The 20436-nt window shown below is 43.0% G+C and overlaps 1 protein-coding gene across 3 annotated transcripts in view; it reads right to left on the reverse strand.

Moving 5' to 3' along the window:
- FSTL4 (follistatin like 4) overlaps positions 1-20436 on the reverse strand; it is a 717999-nt gene that overhangs the window by 418968 nt on the left and 278595 nt on the right. Inside the window, exon 1 of one of the 3 annotated variants that reach the window (XM_082378913.1) lies at positions 6220-6436. The exons of the other annotated variants lie outside the window; for them this stretch is intronic. The gene's annotated coding sequence lies outside the window, so the exon portion shown is untranslated. Of the gene's footprint in view, positions 1-6219; positions 6437-20436 lie in introns of those variants that run through there. 3 annotated transcript variants of the gene reach the window in all.

Genomic DNA, 20436 nt, shown 5'->3' on the forward strand with positions numbered 1-20436 from the left:
TAAGAGAAGACATCTCTTTTTCCTTTTTCTTTTCTTTTCTTTTTTTTTTTTTTTAAGAGTCCACAGACTCCTACTCCTACCTCTGTTTCTTCAGCCGTTCATCTTTGACATCTGTAGGAAAAGCTAGAGATACTGGGGAAACGGTCCGAGTGGCTAGTAAATACAATCTGAAGGTCATGGTCTCAGCAGTCAGTACCAGCTCCTCCCTCTGAAGAAGGCAGAGTGGGGCAGAATGCTGCAGCTTCCGCAGCTACCTGGGAGAGGGCTGCAGCGTTATCAGTGGCCCCCCAGCGCTACGCTCCCTATCCGGGGCTCGAGCTAGGGTGTGTGTCCTTACAGGGATGAGGAGTGAAAAATCACATTTGGGACTAAAAGAGAATAAAAATGACTTCCCTAACTGCAACCAGTTTTTCTAAAAATAAATAGGGCAACTCCCTACTCCCCATAAATTATTCTCCTCTGAACACAGAGCCATCCATGTTCCAGAGACTGCAGAAAGCAGTTGCTGGATTTTTGGAATTTTTTTTTAAACCAGCAAGAGTAACTCAAACTAGAACTAGAAAGACACTGCTTCCTACTCTACTTTTATTAATTCTTCCCGACTTATCCACCATCAAACAGTGCTCATGGAGTGAACATATATATAAAAGGTCTTCTTCTCTCCCTTTTCATGCCTTCAAGCCCAAATAAACTAAAAACAGCAAGATAATCACAACTTACTCTAGATAATGCACAGATGTCAATCCCTGGAGTTATGAAAGATGTGAGCCACAATATCTACTATTTAGTTTCCAGTTTGCCTAGTAATCCAAGGCCAATTATTTTGGATGTTTTATTATTAATGGATAATATCAGAATAAATTCTGTTCAATTGTTTTGGGAAGCGCCAAATCACTTCATTTAAGAGGGTGTGCCCAGACCTCTGGCATTAAAGCAGCTGTTCTGAGATGTGTTTCAGGAAGCTGAACTGCAGCCCTTCTGCACCTGGAGTCATCGCTGGTTTTGTCTGGTTTGTGTTGAGATTCCCGCAGGATCTTATTGGATGACGGGGAAACGCACGAGCCAGGCCAACTACTGAAATATTCCTAGGCAGCCTCTCTGTAACGTTTATTTCAGCTTGGCCACCACTAGGTCAAACTTCATCTGCACGGCAGATGAGTCTGAGATGTCATTTTATACTCATGGTGATTGACAATTCATTCCGTCTACAGCAACAACAGTCTTAAAATTTACAACCCAAGTTTTATGACAGTTCGGTTCATAAAAAAAGAATATTGCGTCTAAATCAATTTCGATGATCTGTCTAATAACCAAATAGAGACTATCTATTTGGTTAACACATATAGCAATTACTACGTGTCAGGCACTGTTCTAAATGCTTCATAGGTATTAACTCATAATCCTCATTTCTACTCCATGAGGAGGGCAATGATTATCCTCTAGTCAGATGACAGAGGAAATGGGTCGCAGAGAGGGTTAAGTACCTTGCCAAGGCTGCGTGGCAAATAAATGGCAGAGCTGGGACTCGGAGCCAGCCAGGTGGATTTGGCGTCTATACTCTTAAACCCCATCCCCTGCTGCCTCTTGATACTGAGAAATATTTTATTTGGATGAATGGTTGGTTTTAGATGGGGGAACATCTATGTACAGCAAGATCAGAGGCCATGAGCCCCAAGTCTCTCCTCTGACAGATGCCAAGAGCTGAGTTCCTCCAGCTTTCATGGCTCCGAGCAAGGCCACAGGAGCAGAGTGAGGGGAAAGCCAAGCTGCCCCCCTCCTACACCTCACCCAGGATGCGGCCACTCGGCCCGCTCTCCTCGGCCTTCATTGATGCTGTCTTCATTGGCCAAGAAAGAATGTGGTTGAAATAACGAAACCATGAGGAGATACAAAGGATGCCAGGCATCAAGGGTACCCTTTAGCTCATGGGCAACACCAACCAGCCTGGTAGGCAGTCACTTTGGGCGAAGAGGACCTGTTGGAAGATTACTCAACAAGTTCAAATAGCCCTACTGGCCCTCGGATGGAAGAAAATACAACAAGAATCTCCCTGTCATAGAAATGGGAAGGTACAACTAATAAGGTCACAAACCCTCTTTTTCAACCTAGAGCTCCTTTTGAAATCAATTTACGTTTATAAGCTTCATTCAATCCATGCTAGAGTCCCAAGATTGGTTATAAATCTACCTGAGATTGTTCTCATAAAAGACCTGGGACTACCTTTCCTTTCAAACAACTCATAAGACACAATCACTTGATATTTAAGACATCTCGTTTCCAAGAGAAGTACTTCACTGCTTCCTCTGAGGTTTCCCACCTGAGCCTCATGTTTCCCCATGCTCAGCAGAATCAGGTGCCAGACTGGCCACTGCACAGACAGGACACCAAAGGCCTGGAAGGTGGAGGAATTCACCCAATGTATGAAGCCAACTCAGTGGCCAAACCTAGACTAAAACTCAAGCATCCTGACCCCTAGGCAATTGTTTCGTTTCTAACATAATCACAAACTTACGTATGGAATATCTATGCATTCTCTGTTTAGACAGACTGATTTTGCTTTTTTTAGTTCAGGGTGGGCCCCATTAGATCATCTACCCCCTTGCTGTGAAAACCACAGGATTTTCTGGTGTTATAATATAAGCTGATATCGTGCTATTATTTATTTGTATGTAAAATCATAGAGGTACGAAAAATCTGTAGAATGTAACATTCCAAATACTGACTTGTTTTTTGAAGGAAGTTGAAAAACTGTGACCTAAGAATGCAAATGATCAGGGAGAAATAGATACGAATATGTAAACTCCAAATCTACCCCACCAGAGAACATACAGCAGCATATAAGCTGTCTTTACTGAACAGGGTCAGAAGCCAAAGAGAAGCACGGGCATAAGTACAAACTTCTCTTTCCTCCTTCAGGAACCAGCCCTGTTTGGGAAGAATGGGAATTCTGACCCTTGGAGCTTTTGGGAAAGTTATTCACTGGTTCATTCTCTCTCATCCTCTCTCTCAGAATATGGTGACACTACCAGACCAGACACTATGGAATAGTCACACGGAAATGGCTTCTCTTTGTAACAGACGGGACCAGAAATTATGAAGATGATTTGGCAGAACTAAGCACCACCACCCAGCCTTGAAGAGAATGGTAAGGTCTGTGACTTTGAGGCACCTGAATTTCTAACCTAATTGAAAAGTGTATGCTCTAGCCAATTACTTTTAGGTGCATTGCATTTTACACATGTGATGTTGGCAATCAACAAATAGAAACCAATTGGGGACCACTAAAATCCTACAGTTCTCTTCTGTATGCCTGCCCAATGTTCAAAGAAAAAAAAAAGGCATATCAACTCCAACCTAAAACCAGGAAGCTGTATGCTAATTTCCTTTGCAAGGTTTAGGACCCCAGTTTTGATTTGTGAGTGTTTTAGGAAAAAAGAAAAGGGTTCAAACTTCCTAAAATAATCCCTAAAATACCAATCCCAGGAAATTAGGCATGGAAACATATGAAGCCAACCCTGAAGCAATCCATAATGAAGTTATATTGCATTTCCTATTAATTATCTACTCGGTATCTTTGGTTAATTGTTCCAACATTTGATAAATTTGATATCTAAATTAGTCTATGTGCAATGTGTAAATCTATGACATTCCTATTTACTATGAAGTTAACGCACAGAACCCTCACCCTTCCAACATTCAGATTATACCTCCTAAGTACCGTGTTCACTCCACTGTAGTTCTATTTTACTTGAAGTTGCATGCCTTGTGTTATGCACCAAGATAGAAAATGTAAGGAAAGATGTGCTCTTGAAATAACTGCCTAATGTGATTAATTAGTAAGCACAGGGCAACACAAGAAAGTCGAGTTTGCAAAGAAATACCAAAAAAGGCAAAGTAGCAATTAAGGAGATTTTTAGGAAATCCTGACTACTCAATGACAATTTCTGAAACGTAATGTTGTCAAACAGAAGCTCACATCATGAAGATCACTAAAAAAAAAAAAAAAAAAAAAGAAAGAAAAGCCTGCAGCCCTTAGAAGGAGAAGAATCCTGAGTGACTGGCAGGTCAAGGTAGAAAAATCCAACCTACGCCTCCAGGACACAGCCAAAGTGATAAAAGTTCTCGCCATACCCAGAACAAGCTGGCCCCTCTCTGGAACAAAAAGCCTTCCTGGAACTGACAACAATTGAGGTTGGGCAAAAAATTTGGAGAGAGAAAAATCCATTGGAACAACTTTTATTAAGCAATTTTAATTCGTTACATCAAAGACTATTTTCTTGCACAACCTTTGGCTCTGTCTGAAGTCTTTGGAGAGACGGGCTGTCTTTTTCCCTAGCAGGGGAAGAAAGTGAACATTCACCTCAGTGTGTTTAAACAGAAATAAACTAGTAATGCTGCAGTGTCTTCTCACAAAACGAAGATGGAAAGCAGACATGCGCCCTGTGGAGCATCGGCTCAGGTCTTCCATTAGAGTTACTGCCTGAGGGCTGCTGAGCCTCTGGGGTCAGAGAAGCCGTATCCCTCACTCCCTTGACCATTTGCTTCCCAGGTGAGCCCTCCACCTGACCACTGCCCAGACCCAGAGCCTGTCTGGGCCATTCCAGGATTAAAAGGACACTGTTAAAAGTCATCTCTGGCTTTCCCCTAACCTGATGGTAGGAAAATAACTCGTGACTTTTGAGAAAAGTCCGAATTTCTTCCCGATCCCTTTTCTCCCCTCTCAGATTGTGTGATAATCAAAATGTGCACCAAAAATGGGCTTAAGTTACCGCGCCCCTTCTATTGAAATTCTGTTTCTGTTTGGCTCAGAGAATGTGGACGGATGTTTGCGTCTCAGGAGCCCATCTAGTACAATTCCTGGTGCACAGGCTTGAACAAATTCACTAAGGAAACAGACCAAAGCTACCGGCTCCGCTCGCCGGAAACCTCGGCGGAAGCGACACCTAGAGGGGAGCGGAGAAGAGGCTGCGGAAGCGCTATTCATCAATGTCGGTGACAGTTCTCAGGAGAGAGGTCGGCTGGACAGCGCATGTGGGACCAACTCTCTGGGCTAGACGCAGACCTAGAAGGCCCAACTCTGCAGGTCCCCAGGAACTTACATAGACGGACACGCTGCACGGGATGCTCGCCACGTTCTGGGCATGGTGAGAAACCCTACTGCTCCAGCAGGTTTCTGTTCCTGCAAGAGGGGCGGGCGCCGAAGTCCTCAGGTGGCAGGCCTCAAGCGAACGCGCTCGGGGCACCGCTTTGTCAGCTGAAGGGAGCCCCGAAGGCTCGCGCCAAGCTCTCCCCCAAACTCGAGGCCACACGCGCACCCAAAGCGGAGACCTCTACCTGCTTCGCCTAGGTCCCCCCGAAACTTGGAACAGGTCTTTTGCTGGCGCCAAGAGGGGTGGAGATCACCCACATTACAAGCTCTTAGGACCAAGCCCCCTGTCTGAACATCCCCCAAATTGCTCACTAGTGATTTCCCAGCAAATAACACCGGCCGCTTGCTTGGAACAACGACCTGCCCGGCCGAGCAGAAGGAGAGCGGCGGGCTGCCGGAGCCTAGTGGGGTCCCGGGTCCTTCCCGCCTCCTCCGAGAAGCCCAAGCGCTCAGCCCCGGACGCGGCGGCCCTCGGGGTTGTGAGGGCCAGGCCGGGCGCCGCGGGCCCTTCGGGCTGCAGCGAGCAGACGCCAAGTTTCCCCGCAAAGCTGGAGGAAAGAGGTAGTGAGGACGCCCGCCTCGCGCCCCAGCCCGGGGCCAAGGGCACGAGTCCGAGCCCAGGTGCAACCGCTCTCCCGTCTCGCCGAGGCCGCTCAGGGTCCAGAACCCAAGAACGGCACCTGAAGGGTCTCGGAGCCCGGCGCCCGCTTCAGGCTCGGCCCAAGTGGTTCTGCGCGGTGCTCTGCGCGCAAGCCCGGTCACTCCGGTCCCCACTGCAGACCCAGGCCACACGCCTCGGCTCCCCAGCCTTTACCCTGAGTCCTGGCTCCGGCCGGGGTAGCCCTGCCCAGCCCGGGTCCTGGGGTCCCGTGCCCGCCTCCCGGCAGGCGGGCAAACTTGGCTCACCAGGCGCGGCGGTGAGGACTAGCAAGCGCCCGGCCGGGCCCTGCAGGGAAACGCGGGGCCGCGGGCGCCAGTACCCCAGCGGGGCGCGGCGGGACCGGTTGGCGGCGGCGGGGGCGGCGGCTTGGCACCCTCCCCACGGCCGCTCCGAAGCTGCGCCCGCGTACCTGAGGCGGCCGGGGCCGAGGGGAAGACCAGGTGGCCGGACTCGGAGGGCGAGAGGGAGCGCCCCGTGGTGGCAGCGGCGACCCGGTCCCGCGTCCTTCGGTCGGTCTCTCCGGCTGTCGGCGGGTCCTGCGCGCGCTGGAGGCTGTCGCGGCTCCAGCTCTCTAAGCCGCCGTGGCCCGCTGCTGTGGCACCACCGCCGCGGCTGCCCTATTTCTGCCGCCGGGACCGGAGCCCGTGACGTCACCCTCCGGGCCCCGCCTGCCCAATCGCCGCCACCTGTGCGCGCGGCCCGCCCGCCCACCGCTCAGACCCGCGGGGCCAGCGGCAGGTGCGCGGAGCAGCGGGGCGCGCACTCGGGGCTGGAGGACTCCCGGCGCTCCAGGGCGATCTCTGCAGCCGCAGGGGCACGGGGTGCGCTCCCGGCCCTGGCTCTGTGGAGCCCGGCGGCCGACGAGCTCTCCCACCCCCCAACACACTCCTCCTCTCCTCTGGCTCTTTTCCGGGCAGGGTTCCCCAAGTCTGTGCTCTCAAGATGCGCTGCTGGTCTTAATCAGCAGCTGTAGCTTGTGGAGCTGAGGCGGGCCAGTACACCGCACCAAGAGAGCTGTCCCTGGACGCAAAGTCAAAGGACACTCCCCCTCGCTGAGAGCCAACAACCTGCGAAAGAGCGAAGTTTTTATTTCTCTCTTCTGAATCTGCCTTCTCTCATTGCAGAATCTCACTATATCCTGGGCATACAGAGGCAGTCCCAGTTGACATTTGCCTAGCCTGGCCAAGCTGTGACCAGAGAGTCCCTTCTTCTCCCTTAGAACCAGACATAAGGCCTGGACGTCATCCCCAAGCCTGCGGCTCCCAAAGCTTTCTGGATCCCTCTTCAACATCCACAACTTTTGGAGACCACAGCCCAGTGATCATTTTGTTTCCATTAATTGGCCTAAAGATCAGTCTTGGTGCCCAAATAAACTGGAAACAACTTTGTAACTACTAGGGCCCCCCAAATGGTCATACTGTAGCTCCAATCTGGCATCAAACTTAGGAGTAGACTCTAGCCAGTCTAGGCTGTGGTAACTGATGGGCAGGAGACTTTCTGGGGGAAAGCCTCCTGCTCTGGCTGTGTGGGCACCAGGTGACTTCCTGGCTTAGGGGAACAGTGTCTTGTTCATGCCCCTGTGACCTTTCCTGGCCTGGAGGAGGGGCAGGAGGAGGGGCAGAGGGGCTCTTCTGAGGTTAAGGTTCATTAAATATCAGGAGAAGGGGAAGAAAAATAGAAAGCTGACATGGAGGAAGAGGTGTTATATTTGTTCTTTCCTTCAACAGATATTTACTGGGCCCTCCTGTCTACCAGGCACTGTACTAGATACTGGGAGACAGCGGTGGATGGGCCAGCGTGGTCCCTGCCCTCCCATAGGTTTTGTTCTGGGATGCAGCCCACCCTCTACTACCACTCAGCTTGTAACCCAGAGCCAGTCATATTTCTGCTATTGGTATGTTTCCCCATCAGTAAAATGAGGACTTGGAGGAAACCTGGGTGACTTCCAGGGCTCACTCTGCTGTGATTTCCTCCATGGATACCATGATTTGTGCTCAAAAGGATAAAGGCTACGCCATGCTCCGTGCCCCTGGCCTTGGCAGGCATGATATTCTCTCAGAATTGACCATGAATCTTTGCCAAGGCCACCCATGACTGAACCTCCAAGGCTGGCTTGAGACCAGATTATCTGCAGCTGGATCAGGAAAGGGGTGGCACTTTCCATCTTGGGAAAAAGAAAATTAAGACTGAGCATAAAAGGAAGCAGGGAAGTTTGGAAACATGCTGAGCCTCCCCCTGAAATTTAATTCTAAGTCAGTGGTCAAGATGGAGCCCCACAGCCTGGAGGCTGGGTTCACCTCCCTTCACAGACTTTGAGGTGTTTGGAAAAGCCAGTTTCTGTTCTCAGCTCTGAGCACAAAGTCCCTGAGTCAGCCGAGTGGCCCTATTACATAACCAAGGCAGGCCTTGGGGTGTGTGTTTTTAATAATTTCAGGGTCATATGTAAGTCAGGATCTGTAAATCGACCAAGATCAGAAATAGCTCTGTTTAATGCAGGGACTGGACTTCCACAAACTTTCTCTGCTTCCCAAAGAAGGGGGGAATGTAGCTGCTGCAAATCAGATGCATGGAATATCCCTTAGAGATAATGCTAACACCTGAAGTGAGCTAGTGTGACTACTGTGCATAAAATAAGACTGGAATTAAAAGTCACCTTGGGGGCTTCCCTGGTGGCGCAGTGGTTAGGAATCCGCCTGCCAATGCAGGGGACACGGGTTTGAGCCCTGGTCTGGGAAGATCCCACATGCCACGGAGCAACTAAGCCCAGGTGCCACAACTACTGAGCCCGCGCTCTAGAGCCCGCGACCCACAACTACTGAAGCCTGCGCCTAGAGCCCCTGCTCCACAACAAGAGAAGCCACTGCAATGAGAAGCCCATGCACCGCAACAGAGTAGCCCCCTCTCGCTGCAGGTAGAGAAAGCCCGAGCACAGCAACGAAGACCCAGTGCAGCCAAAAATAAATAAAATAAATAAATAAATTTTTTTTTAAAAAGTCACCTTTGAATAAAAAAGGTGAAGTGTGAATGACAAAACAAGACTTCAGGGAAGCAGCATCAGATGCCAGCAGACCTTGACACCTCTTTGAATTGCTCTGTGCTTTCACTTCTCAGGGCAATTCTTGGTTCAATAAGAGTCCCCAACTTGGAAAATAGGCTAGATTTTACACAGAGAATTTCAGAATTTGCCTGAAACCCTGTTTCAGAACTTGCAAACATACTGATGATTCTCAGTAGCCAACTATGATACTTAAATTTTGAAATCATACAATTCAGTAAATTTGAAAGGAAGAAGTTAAAAGGCAACATAAATTCAGACTACTGCTCCAGGCAGACTCAGAGACACACAAAAGAAAGTTATCAGTGTATTTTTACAAGATCAAGAAGTTTAAAAATCCCCAATATATATTAGGGATTTTACTTTACCAGTTTTAAAACTTTTTTCTATTTTTAATTTTACCAAAAACACAACCACATGACCAAAAACTGCTGCCAAATAATGTGGCTCCTACAGGTCATTTCAGATTGCAGCTGCACATCAGGATACCCAGAGATGACACATAGCGGTGGGCGTCAGAAGGAAGCAGGACACCTCCTCCAGATTCTACCAAAAGTTACCCTGTCACTAGCAATGGGTCAGGTCTACCCTGGGCTGATCAAACAGTCCCAGAAATACCCATTTGAAGCCAGTCCGGGAGGTCACATGAGAAGGTGGGAATAGGCAGGGAACTGTCTTCCTTGTCTTGCATGATTTAACATTCTGCTGCCTGTCCAAAAATGTCTTAGTAAATCTTCAAACCAAACTATGCAGTTGATTGAAGAAGCAGTCTGGATCTTAGGAGACCCCTGGACAGAGAGGCAAAAGGACTGGGTCCCTAGCCGGCCTCAGCCCCTCTCTGGCTTTGTGAGTCTGGAGGAGTCCCACCATTTCTGGTTTGTTTCCTCATCTCTCAAGAAGGGGTTGGGAGAGGAGTGGGAAGTGGTCATACTCAATGAACTTCTGAGGCCATTTTCAGTTCTGCAAGTCGATGCCTATATTTTGCTAGAAGTTATGGCTACTCTGATCTAGAGCTATGGTGTTAAAGGTTTCCCTTAAGTCTAATATTAATGCTGATTTCTTAAGTGATGATTCATTATCATCTAGAAATTAAGGCAATGGAGGCAACAAATTCAAAAACCTAGACCTAAAATCACACTCAGAAATAATTATTTAAAACTCTGATTTAGGGAGAAAAGGAGCCAGCATGGAGATAAGGTATTCATTCAAGAGATAACTGATTTGGGAAATTTTTCAAGGCAATGAAGAAGTGGTATAGGGTCAGAATTTTAATTAAGAAGGTAGGATGAATGAGAAGATGCAGTGATGGAGAGGAAATTGTGAATGGGGAATGTGGAGGGAGGTGAACAACAAAACCCTTCATCATAGTACTGTTCCAGAGACAAAAGTCCCATCTAACTCCCAGGGCCTAGAGTGATGGTACAAGGGGCCTAAGAAAGGCACTGAGAACCAGAGGAAATGAAATTCAGCTACTCCCAGAATTCCATGTGCACAGGGAGAATCTGGGATGAGAAGGCCAGGCCTCCAAGCCACAAAGCAGCACACGTACTGGGAGTGGGAAGAGGCATGAAAGAGGCAGCACAGTAGGAGGAGAGCCAAGGGAGGGGCCAACCTCCTTTATTCACAAGGGATATTTTTGTCATGCTTCTGTTTTCCAACTCATTAGTAGAGAGTGGTAAATAGCATGACAATCTGAAAAAGAGATCTTTCAAAAAGATGAGCTCCTGCTTATGGAGGTTCCATCCTGGTGAATATCTGCTCCATTCAAATGAATATGTAGTATTATGGCAGGTCATCTTCAGTGTTATGAAGAGAACTATGCAAGACGAGGATGTAGCAGATGGTGCTGGACTTAGTTTATATACCACTCAAATCTGAGCAGCCACGCTGACCTCTCCGCCCCCATTCCCCACCAGGGCTTTGGCTACTTGCCTTGCTTCCTGACCAGAGTGACCCTATCAACTCTTCCATGCTATTTGCACAGTCTTAGAGCCAGGTACCTCTGCTGTTATTGCCAGCAGCTCAGATCAAGAAGCCCTGCGTGTGGCAACAACTGACAAGAAAACACTGGCCTCCACGCCTATGCATTGGTCAGACTGGACCCCTGAGGCTCTGGCTTTTCCAGAGGCTGCCTGGGGGTGCTACTCACTACATCATAGAGGTGGAGGGGGGGAATTCCTGCTTCAGGGGTGGATTGACCAGTGGGAGAAAGGGTACAGAAGGGAGCCAGCAGATCAGTTCTCTCTTCCTTCCCTGGATAGTCTGTACAGAGAGGCAGAGCTCCCTATGCCCCGTCTCAAGACATCCCTGGAGACTAAGCCCTCAGCTACACTGATTACAAAGCTGGAGCCCTTTCAGGTATTTGCTCTTTCTTTTTCCTTGTTCCTGCTTCCCTGGGACTGTATTCCTCCTTAATCAAGTGTCAGCACATGAGCTTTTGCCTCAGGTTGTTTTCTAGACAATCCAGACTAAGAGAAAGAGTAAGTGGGAGTGAGTGTGGTGAGTGTTTTTAAGAGGGCAGATGACAAACTTCTCTCTGAGGAGGTGCTTAGAGCACAAACATGAATAAATGAGGGGAGAAGATATGAGATGATCTAGTGGGGAGACTGTTCAGGCTGAAGGCCCAACAGGCATGAAAACTGTGATGTGGGAACTGGCTTGATGCGATTCAGGCCAACGTAGCAAAGCAGAGGGATCTGGGTGGAGTTGTTGAAGAAGGCAGAGTGCTAAGCAAGGGCCAGACCACATAGGCCCTGTCGGCTGCGATGAATAAGGACTTCAGATCTGATTTTAGGTGCAATGGGAGCCAGGAGAGGGTTTTGAGCAGGAAAATGATCTGATCTACCATATGTTTTTTTTTTTTTTTTGGTGTATAGTTGCTTTACAATATTGTGTTAGTTTATACTGTACAACAAAGTGAGTCAGCTATACGTATACATTTATCCCCTCTTTTTTGGATTTCCTTCTCATTTAGGTCACCAGAGAGCACTGAATAGAGTTCCCTGTACTATACAGTAGGTTCTCATTAGTTACCTATTTTATACATAGTATCGATAGTGTATCTATGTCAATCGCAATCTCCCAATTCATCGCACCCCCCCCTTTCCCCCTTGGTATCCATATGTTTGCTCTCTATGTCTGTGTCTCTATTTCTGCTTTGTAAATAAGATTGTCTATACCAATTTTTTCATATTCTACATATATGTGTTAATATACGATATTTGTTTTTCTCTTTCTGACTTACTTCACTCTGTATGACAGTCTCTAGGTCCATCCATGTCTCAAAAAATCTACAAACAATAAATGCTGGGGAGGGTGTGGAGAAAAGGGAACCCTCATGCATTGTTGGTGGGAGTGTAGGTTGACAGCCACTATGGAGAACAGTATGGAGGTTCCTTAAAAAACTAAAAATAGAATTACCATATGACCCAGCAATCCCACTACTGGGCATATACCCAGAGAAAACCATAATTCAAAAATATACATGCACCCCAATGTTCATTGCAGCACTACCTACAATAGCCAGGACATGGAAACAACCTAAATGTCCATCAGCAGAGGAATGGATGAAGAAGATGTGGTACATATATACAATGGAATATTACTCAGTCATAAAAAGGAACGAAATTGGGTCATTTGTAGAGACATGGATCTACTATATGTTTTTAACAGGTCACTCTGGGTGCTGTATATAGAGTAGATGGGTAGAGGGCATAGTGGCTGCTGGAAAGAGTAAAAGCAGGAAAAACAGCTATTCAGCTGTTGAGAGGTGCAAGGTCATGTCAGCTCATTATCACCATCACTGCATCATACCAGCATCGCACATTCATTGATTGCTAACTATGCACTGGGCACTAGGCCTACCCGTTCATATGTATTGTTTTACCTAATCCTCACAACAAGTCCATTAGGTCCCCATTTTATAAGTTAAACTTAGAGAAGTTACACAACTAATCTCAGGCAGTTTGTCTGGCAAATGGCAGAGCTAGGATGTGACTCGGAGTCTGCCCTCACAATCACGAGGCAATTCTACATTGATTGCACAGAATGTCTATGTATGTGGCAGCTAACCCTGATGTCAGAAGTCATGTTCTACAAATCAGTGCCTGGAAAACCTTTTGTTCTGAACCTGTAGGTATATTTACTTAATTGTCCTGTGAACCCTTGTCATACCAAAACCAAACATGAAGTCTTTCTCTCTTCTTCTCTGCCTGTAGAATGTCAATTCCGTTCAGCATGGTCTAAGCCAGTCATGGAGCTCCCATTCTCCCTGCCGGGAACTGGCCAGGGGGTGAGCAGGGGCCCAGTGCTGGCCAAGGAGGGGTGAGAGAAAGTCAGCTGCGGAGATAAAAAGATGCACCAGAGGAGATGGTGCCTCTTTTCTCTCTTGATACCCTCATCAACTACAGGGTCCCCTAGACCCAAGGTCATCCTCTTGTGACCCTGAGAGCAGCTGAGTTGACCCATGAATGGTAGCAGAACAGGGAAAGGAACCTAGGACCTCTGTGAAGTGGTGAAATGAGCTGCTAAAATAACCAACTCTGAAGCTGTCCTACGTCGGGATTTCTATTTTCCTCACGACTTAAACCAATTGAGTTGGAGTTTTCTGTTACTCAGAGTAGAAAACATACCAAATGAGAAAGAAGCTAAAATGTAAATAAAATGCTGATTTGACACTGGCTTTAGACACTCACCATGGGAGATAGGTGTCTATTAATATTGTCATCATCCCACTTAATTTGTCTAAGAACCCCAAGCTAGTGAAAGGCTGAAGTCTCTTGACCCCAATCCAGTGCTCAGACATACAGTAATTTTCAGTTATGGAGAACATGTCACTAACCAAGACTCTCATTTCCTAATTGTCCTAGATAAGTGCCAGTGGGCACTTAACAGCTGATTTGTACAGGATGCTTTAAAGCTGACAAATGCATGCACACCCACCACACAGCCCAGCCGTATGTGACTTGCAAACACCTTTCACTACAACCTTCTCCAAAAAATTTTAAACTGGTTTTGCCATTTTTCTGTGGTATGTGACAAAGATGTGATTTGAACTTTCAAACAAACTATTTAAGAGTATCATATTAAGTATTGTATACTACAGTTTGTTTTAATGCATTCATTAATAATATTCATAATATACAGTCATTACAGACAAATTTCCACTTTGTATCATTTAACAACAAATGCACGTTTAACTCTTTTTAACTTATACAAGAGAAAGCATAATTTTCTAAATTATGCTAAATAAATATACTAAAAAATGATATGTCAAATCTGATTTGGAAACTGTATGTATACTAAAAATACTTTGGGGTTTAACTCCCTGATACAGCACCAGTACAAGCAAAAGCTGTTTTCCAAGAATCTATGTCTGAAATTATGGAATTTTATGCTAAAAACACTACAGGTTTAGTTTTATAATTTCTATGTTTTGTTTATAAATGACAAGAGGGGACAGATTTCAGGCCACTATTTGCAAGCACTCTGCAAATAGCATATTGTGGCTGTGGACCCTTTATTCTCAATAAATGAAAAGCCAAATTAGATATAATTGTCGCTCTATTTTCTCTTCTTAACACTGTTTTTGAAGTACCAAAGACATCTTGATGTTCTATATAATGATTTTTTTTTATCAGATGAATGCCATTTTCAGATTAGGAAAGGTAATTTTGAAGTAAGATTATAATCTGACCATTTTTGCTCTTAATTATCTTGTATTTCATCATCGGGTTCCTTATGTTTCTAGTCTTTAAACATGATCTAATATGGGCACAAATCAAACATATTTGACTAAGAAGAAAAACAATTTAAAATGCAGCAGTCTCGACCATCCCAGCAGTCAGTGCTATTCAGCCAAGTGATGAACTGAGTGATGGAATCATGAGCGTCCTCATCTGACCTCCTCCTAACGGCTACGTGTGCTCACTTGTTACACACTGTCAGGCTTGCAGTCTTATAAATGGAAAAAATTAAATAATGTAGCACTTATTGGTTTTTTAATTAAACCTTTTATTTTTAAATAATTGGAGATTCACATACAGTTGTAAGAAATAATACACAGCAATCGTGTGTACCCTTTACCCCATTTCCCCTAATGATAACATCTTGCAAAACTATCATACAATATCACAACCAGAATATTGATGTTGTTGCTGTCAAGATACAGAACCTTTCCAACACCATCCTTTTATAGCCACACCTCCCTCCCTTCCCTCTCCCCCTCCCTCTTCATCTCTAACCCCTGGCAACCACTAATTTGTCTTCATTTCTATAATTTTGTCACTTCAAGAATGTTACATAGAGAGAAGAATACAATAGGTAACCTTTGGAATTGGCTTTTTTCACTCAGCATAATTACCTCAAGAGTCATTCAAATTGTTTTACATATCAATAATTGTTCCTCTGTATAATAGTATTCCATGGTATGGAAGTACCACATTTGTTTAACCACCTGGGTTGTTTCCATTTTGGGCTATTATAAATAAAGTTGCTATTAACATTTGTATGCAGGTTTTATATGAACATAAATTTTCATTTTTCTGAGATAAATGCCCATGAGTGCAATTGCTGGTTTGTCTGATAGTTGCATGTTAAACTTTTTAAGAAATGACCAAACTGTGTTCCAGAGTGGCTATAGCATGTTCCAACAACGCATGAATGATTCTGTTTCTCTGCCTGCATTTGCTGGTGTCACTATTTTTTATTTTAATCATTCTGATAGGTGTGTAGTGATACCTCATTGTGGTTTTATTTTACATTTCCCTAGTGGCTAGTGATCTTTTCATGTGCTTAGTTGTCATCTGTATATTCTCCTTGTTGAAATGTCTTTGGGCCATTTTCTAATTGGATTACTTGAGGTGTTCTTGTCTGTTTGTTTTTACTGTTGAATATTAAGAGTTCTTTATACATTCTAGATATTAGTCCTTTGTGGATATGTGGTTTACAAATATATCCTTCCAGTCTCTAGCTTGTCTTTTCATCCTCTTTGCAGAGAATTTTGCAGAGGAAACATTTTTAGTTTTGATGCAGTGAGGTTTATCACCTTTTCCTTTTTCTAGATCTGCCTTTTGATGTCAAGTCTAAATCCAAGATGCCAAAGATTTTCCTATTTTTAAAGTAAAAGTTTAATAGTTTTACATTTTACATTTAAGTCTGTCACCATTTTGAGTTAATTTTCATTCAAGGTCTGAGACTTAGACTGAGATTCTTTTTTTCCCGCTAAGAATGTCAAATTGCCACACATCATTTGTTGAAAAAGCTTTTTTCCTCCATTGACTTGCTTTGCACCATTGCCAAAAATCAGTTGGGCAAGAATTGCAAGGGTCCCTATAAAGCCAAAACAATCTTGAAAAAGAAGATTGGAGGAAAAACAAAGTTGGAGGATTCATACTTCACAATATCAAAACTTACTACAAAACTATGGTAATCAAAACAGTATGGTACTGCCAAAAGGATAGACATCTGGACCAATAGAGTAGAACTGAGAGTCCAGAAATATATATTATGGCCAATTGATTTAAATCAAGGGAACCAAGACTATTCAGTGAGGTAAAGAACAGTCTCTTCAACAAGTGGCACTGGGACAACCGGATATCAACATGTAAAAGAACAAATTTGGACCCCTATCTAACACCATATATAAAAATTAACTCAAAATTGATCAATGACCTAAATATACACACTAAAGCCACAAACTTTAAGAAGAAAACATAGGGGTAGATTTTCATGACCTTGGATTTGGCAATGGATTCTTAGATATGACACCAAAAGCATGAACAACAAAAGAAAAAAAGAGAAATTGGATTTTATCAAAATTAAAAACTTTTGTGCATCAAGGAACATTATCAAGAAAGTGAAAAGACAACCAGTAGAATGGGAAAAATATTTTAAAATCATATATCTGATAAGGGAATAATATAAAAAAATACAAATAACCCTTACAACTCAATGACAGAAAGACAAACAACTCAATTAAAAATGTGCTAAGAACTTGAATAGACATTTCTCTAGAGAAGATATATAAATAGCCAAAAAGCACATGAAAAAATGCTCAACATTCTTAGCCATTATGCAATTTAAAATCAAAATTAGATACTATATAATAATTTTTTTAAGTAAAATAACAAGTATTGGTAAGGACATGGATAACTGGAAACCTTGTATGTTGCTGGTAGAAATGTAAAGTGGTTCAATTGCTATGGAAAACAGTGTGGTGGTTCCTCAAAAAGTTAAACATAGAATGACTATATGACCTAGCAATTCTGCTCCTACATATATACCCAAAGAATTGAAAACAGGCTCTCAAACAAAGGCTTGTACATGAATGTTCATAGCAGCACTACTTACCATGGCCAAAACTTAGAAACAACACAAATGTCTATCAACAGATAAATGGACAAATTGTGGTAAGTGCATACAATGGAATATTATTCAGCCATAAGAAGGAATGAAATACTGATACATGCTACAATATGAATGAATCTCAAAAACAATGCATTAAGTGAAAGAAGCCAGACACAAAATGTCACATATTGTTTGATTCCATTTACATGACATATCCAGAATAAGTAAATTCTGGATAGAATAGAAAGCAAATTGGTGGTTGGAGGGAAAAATGAGAAGTAACTACTTAATGGGTATGGGGTTTTGTTTTGGAATGATGAAAGAGTTTTGGAACTAGATAGAGGTGGTGGTTGCAGAATATTATAAATGTATTAAATGCTACTGTTTGGTTTCATTTTAAAATGGCTAATTTTATGTTATATGAATTTCATCTCAATAAAAATAAAATAATCAGGCATATTTTGCAGGTCTATTTCTGGGTTCTCTATCGTGTACCATTGACAGATGTGTCTATTCCTCCACCAATATTTCACAGTCTTGATTACTGTAAATATAATAAGTCTTGAAATTGGGTAGAGTGTTTCCTCTATTTTAATCCTTAATGGTATGTTTGTCTTTTATTTCCTTTTCTTGCCTTCTTACATTGGCTAAAAGTTCCAGAACTATATTGAATAAGAGTAGTGAGATCAGACATCCTTGTCTTCTTCCTGATCTTAGGGAGAAAGCGTTCACTCTTTCAAAATTATGTATAAGGCTAGTTGTAGAATTTTTGTGGATGCTCTTTGTCAAGTAGAGGAAGTTCCTCTGCATTCTGGTTTTTCTGAGATTTTTTATAATGAATGGAGTTTTGTCAAATGCTTTTCTGCATCAATTGATATGATCATATGATTTTTCTTTAGCCTGTTAATATGGTGGATTACACTGATTTTTCAATACTGAACTACCTTTGCATCCCTATAATAAACCCCTCTTAGTCATGGTATATAATTATTTTTATATCTTGCTGAATACTCTGTTAATATTTTCCTGAGGATTTTTGTGTCTATATTCATGAGGGATGTGGGTCTTTAGTTTTCTTTTTTGTAGTGTTTTTATATGGTTTTGGTATCAGGGTAATACTAAATTTATCAAATTAATTCGGACATATTCCCTCCTCTTCAATTTTCTGCAAGAAATTGTGTATAATTAGTGTTCAGTCTTTAAATATTTGGTAAAATTCTCCACCAAAACAATCTGGGCCTGGAGACTTCCTGATGGGGAAATTTTTGAATATTAAATCAAGTTCCTTAATGATTTAGAACTACTCAAATTATCTATTTAATTTTTGACGAGTTGTGGAAGTTTGTGTTTTTTTGAAGAATTGATCCATTTCATCTATCAAATATAGGCACGTAGAGTGGTTTGCAGTATTACGTTATTCTCCATTTGATGTCTGCATGGTCTATAGTGATATTCCTTATTTCATTCCTGATACTGATGATTTGTGTCCTCTCCCTTTTTTCTTTTGTCAGTATTGATACAGGTTTGTCAATGATATCAATCTTTTCAAAGAAGCATCACTTTGTTTCATTGATTTTTCTCTGATGGTTTTTTAATTTTTTTCTTTTCAGTGTCATCAATTTCTATCGTTACCTTTATTATTTCCTTCCTTCGACTTGGTTTGGGTTTTTTATTTCCTTTTTTCTAAGATCTTTAGGTGTGAACTCAGATTATTTGAGAATTTTTCTTTTTTCTAATGTATGCATTTAGTGTTAAAAATTTTCTTCTCAGTACTACTTTCTGTTCCACAAATTTTGATATGCTGTATTTTAATTTTTTTTTAAAGGAATTTTTTTTTAAACCTTTCTTACAACACTACTTAATTTTATTTATTTATTTATTTTTGCTGTGTTGGGTCTTCGTTTCTGTGCGAGGGCCTTCCCCGGTTGCGGCAAGCGGGGGCCTCTCTTCATCGCGGTGCGCGGGCCTCTCACTATCGCGGCCCCTCCTGCTGTGGAGCACAGGCTCCAGACGCGCAGGCTCAGTAATTGTGGCTCACGGGCCCAGTTGCTCCGCGGCATGTGGGATCTTCCCAGACCAGGGCTCGAACCCGTGTCCCCTGCATTGGCAGGCAGACTCTCAACCGCTGCGCCACCAGGGAAGCCCCTGTATTTTAATTTTCATTCTGTTTAATATATTTTTATCTCCCTTAAGACTTCCTGTTTGATGCATGGATTATTTAGAAGTGTGTTGTTTTAAGCAGCAATAGAGACACAGACGTAGAGAACAGACGTATGGATACCTGCGGTGGAAGGGGAGGTAGGATGAATTGGGAGATTGGGATTGACATACATACACTACTATGTATAAAATAGATAACTAATGAGAACCTACTGTATAGCACAGGGAACTCTACCCAATGCTCTGTAGTGACCTAAATGAGAAGGGAATCCAAAAAAGAGAGCATATATGTAAACGTATAGCTGATTCACTTTGCTGTACAGCAGAAACTAACACAGCATTGTAAAGCAGCTATACTCTAATAAAAATAAATTTTTAAAAAAAGTGTGTTGTTTTGTTTCCAAGTGTTTAGAAATTTCCTGTTATCTTTCGGTTATGGATTTCTAGTTTGAGTCCATTGTGGTTAGAGAGCACATCCTGTATGATTTAAATTCTTTCAAATTTGTTGAGTTTTATTTTTTGGCCCAGGAAATGGTCTATCTTAGTATATGTTGTGTACATACTTGAAATCAATGTGTATTCTGCTGTTGTTGGGTAGAGTTTCCTATAAAAGTTGATTAGATAATGTTGGTTTATGTTGAGTTTCCAATATCATTGCTGATTTTCTGTTGTTTTATCAATTGTTGAGAGAGGGCTATTTAAGTCTCCAACTCAAATTGTGGATTTGTCTCTTTTTCCTATCAGTTTCTGCTTCACATATTTTGCAACTCTGTTGTTTAGGGCATACACATTTAGGATTGTTACGTCTTCTTTGTGGACTGACCCTTTTATCATTATATGATGTCTCTCTATGTCTCTAGTATTTTCTTTGCTCTGAAGTCTACATTATCTGCTATTAATATAGCCACTCTGGCTTTCTTTTGATTAATGTTTGCATTCTTTTACATTCAACTTTTCTATATCATTATATTTGAAGTGAGTTTCTTGTAAACAGCATATAATAGGGTCATGTTTTTCATTCCACTCTGAAAATCTATTTTTAATTGGTGTATTTAGACTATTTAT

The sequence above is a fragment of the Balaenoptera borealis genome (genome assembly GCF_965194805.1).
Source record: "Balaenoptera borealis genome assembly, chromosome: 2".
Taxonomy (NCBI): Eukaryota; Metazoa; Chordata; class Mammalia; order Artiodactyla; family Balaenopteridae; genus Balaenoptera; species Balaenoptera borealis.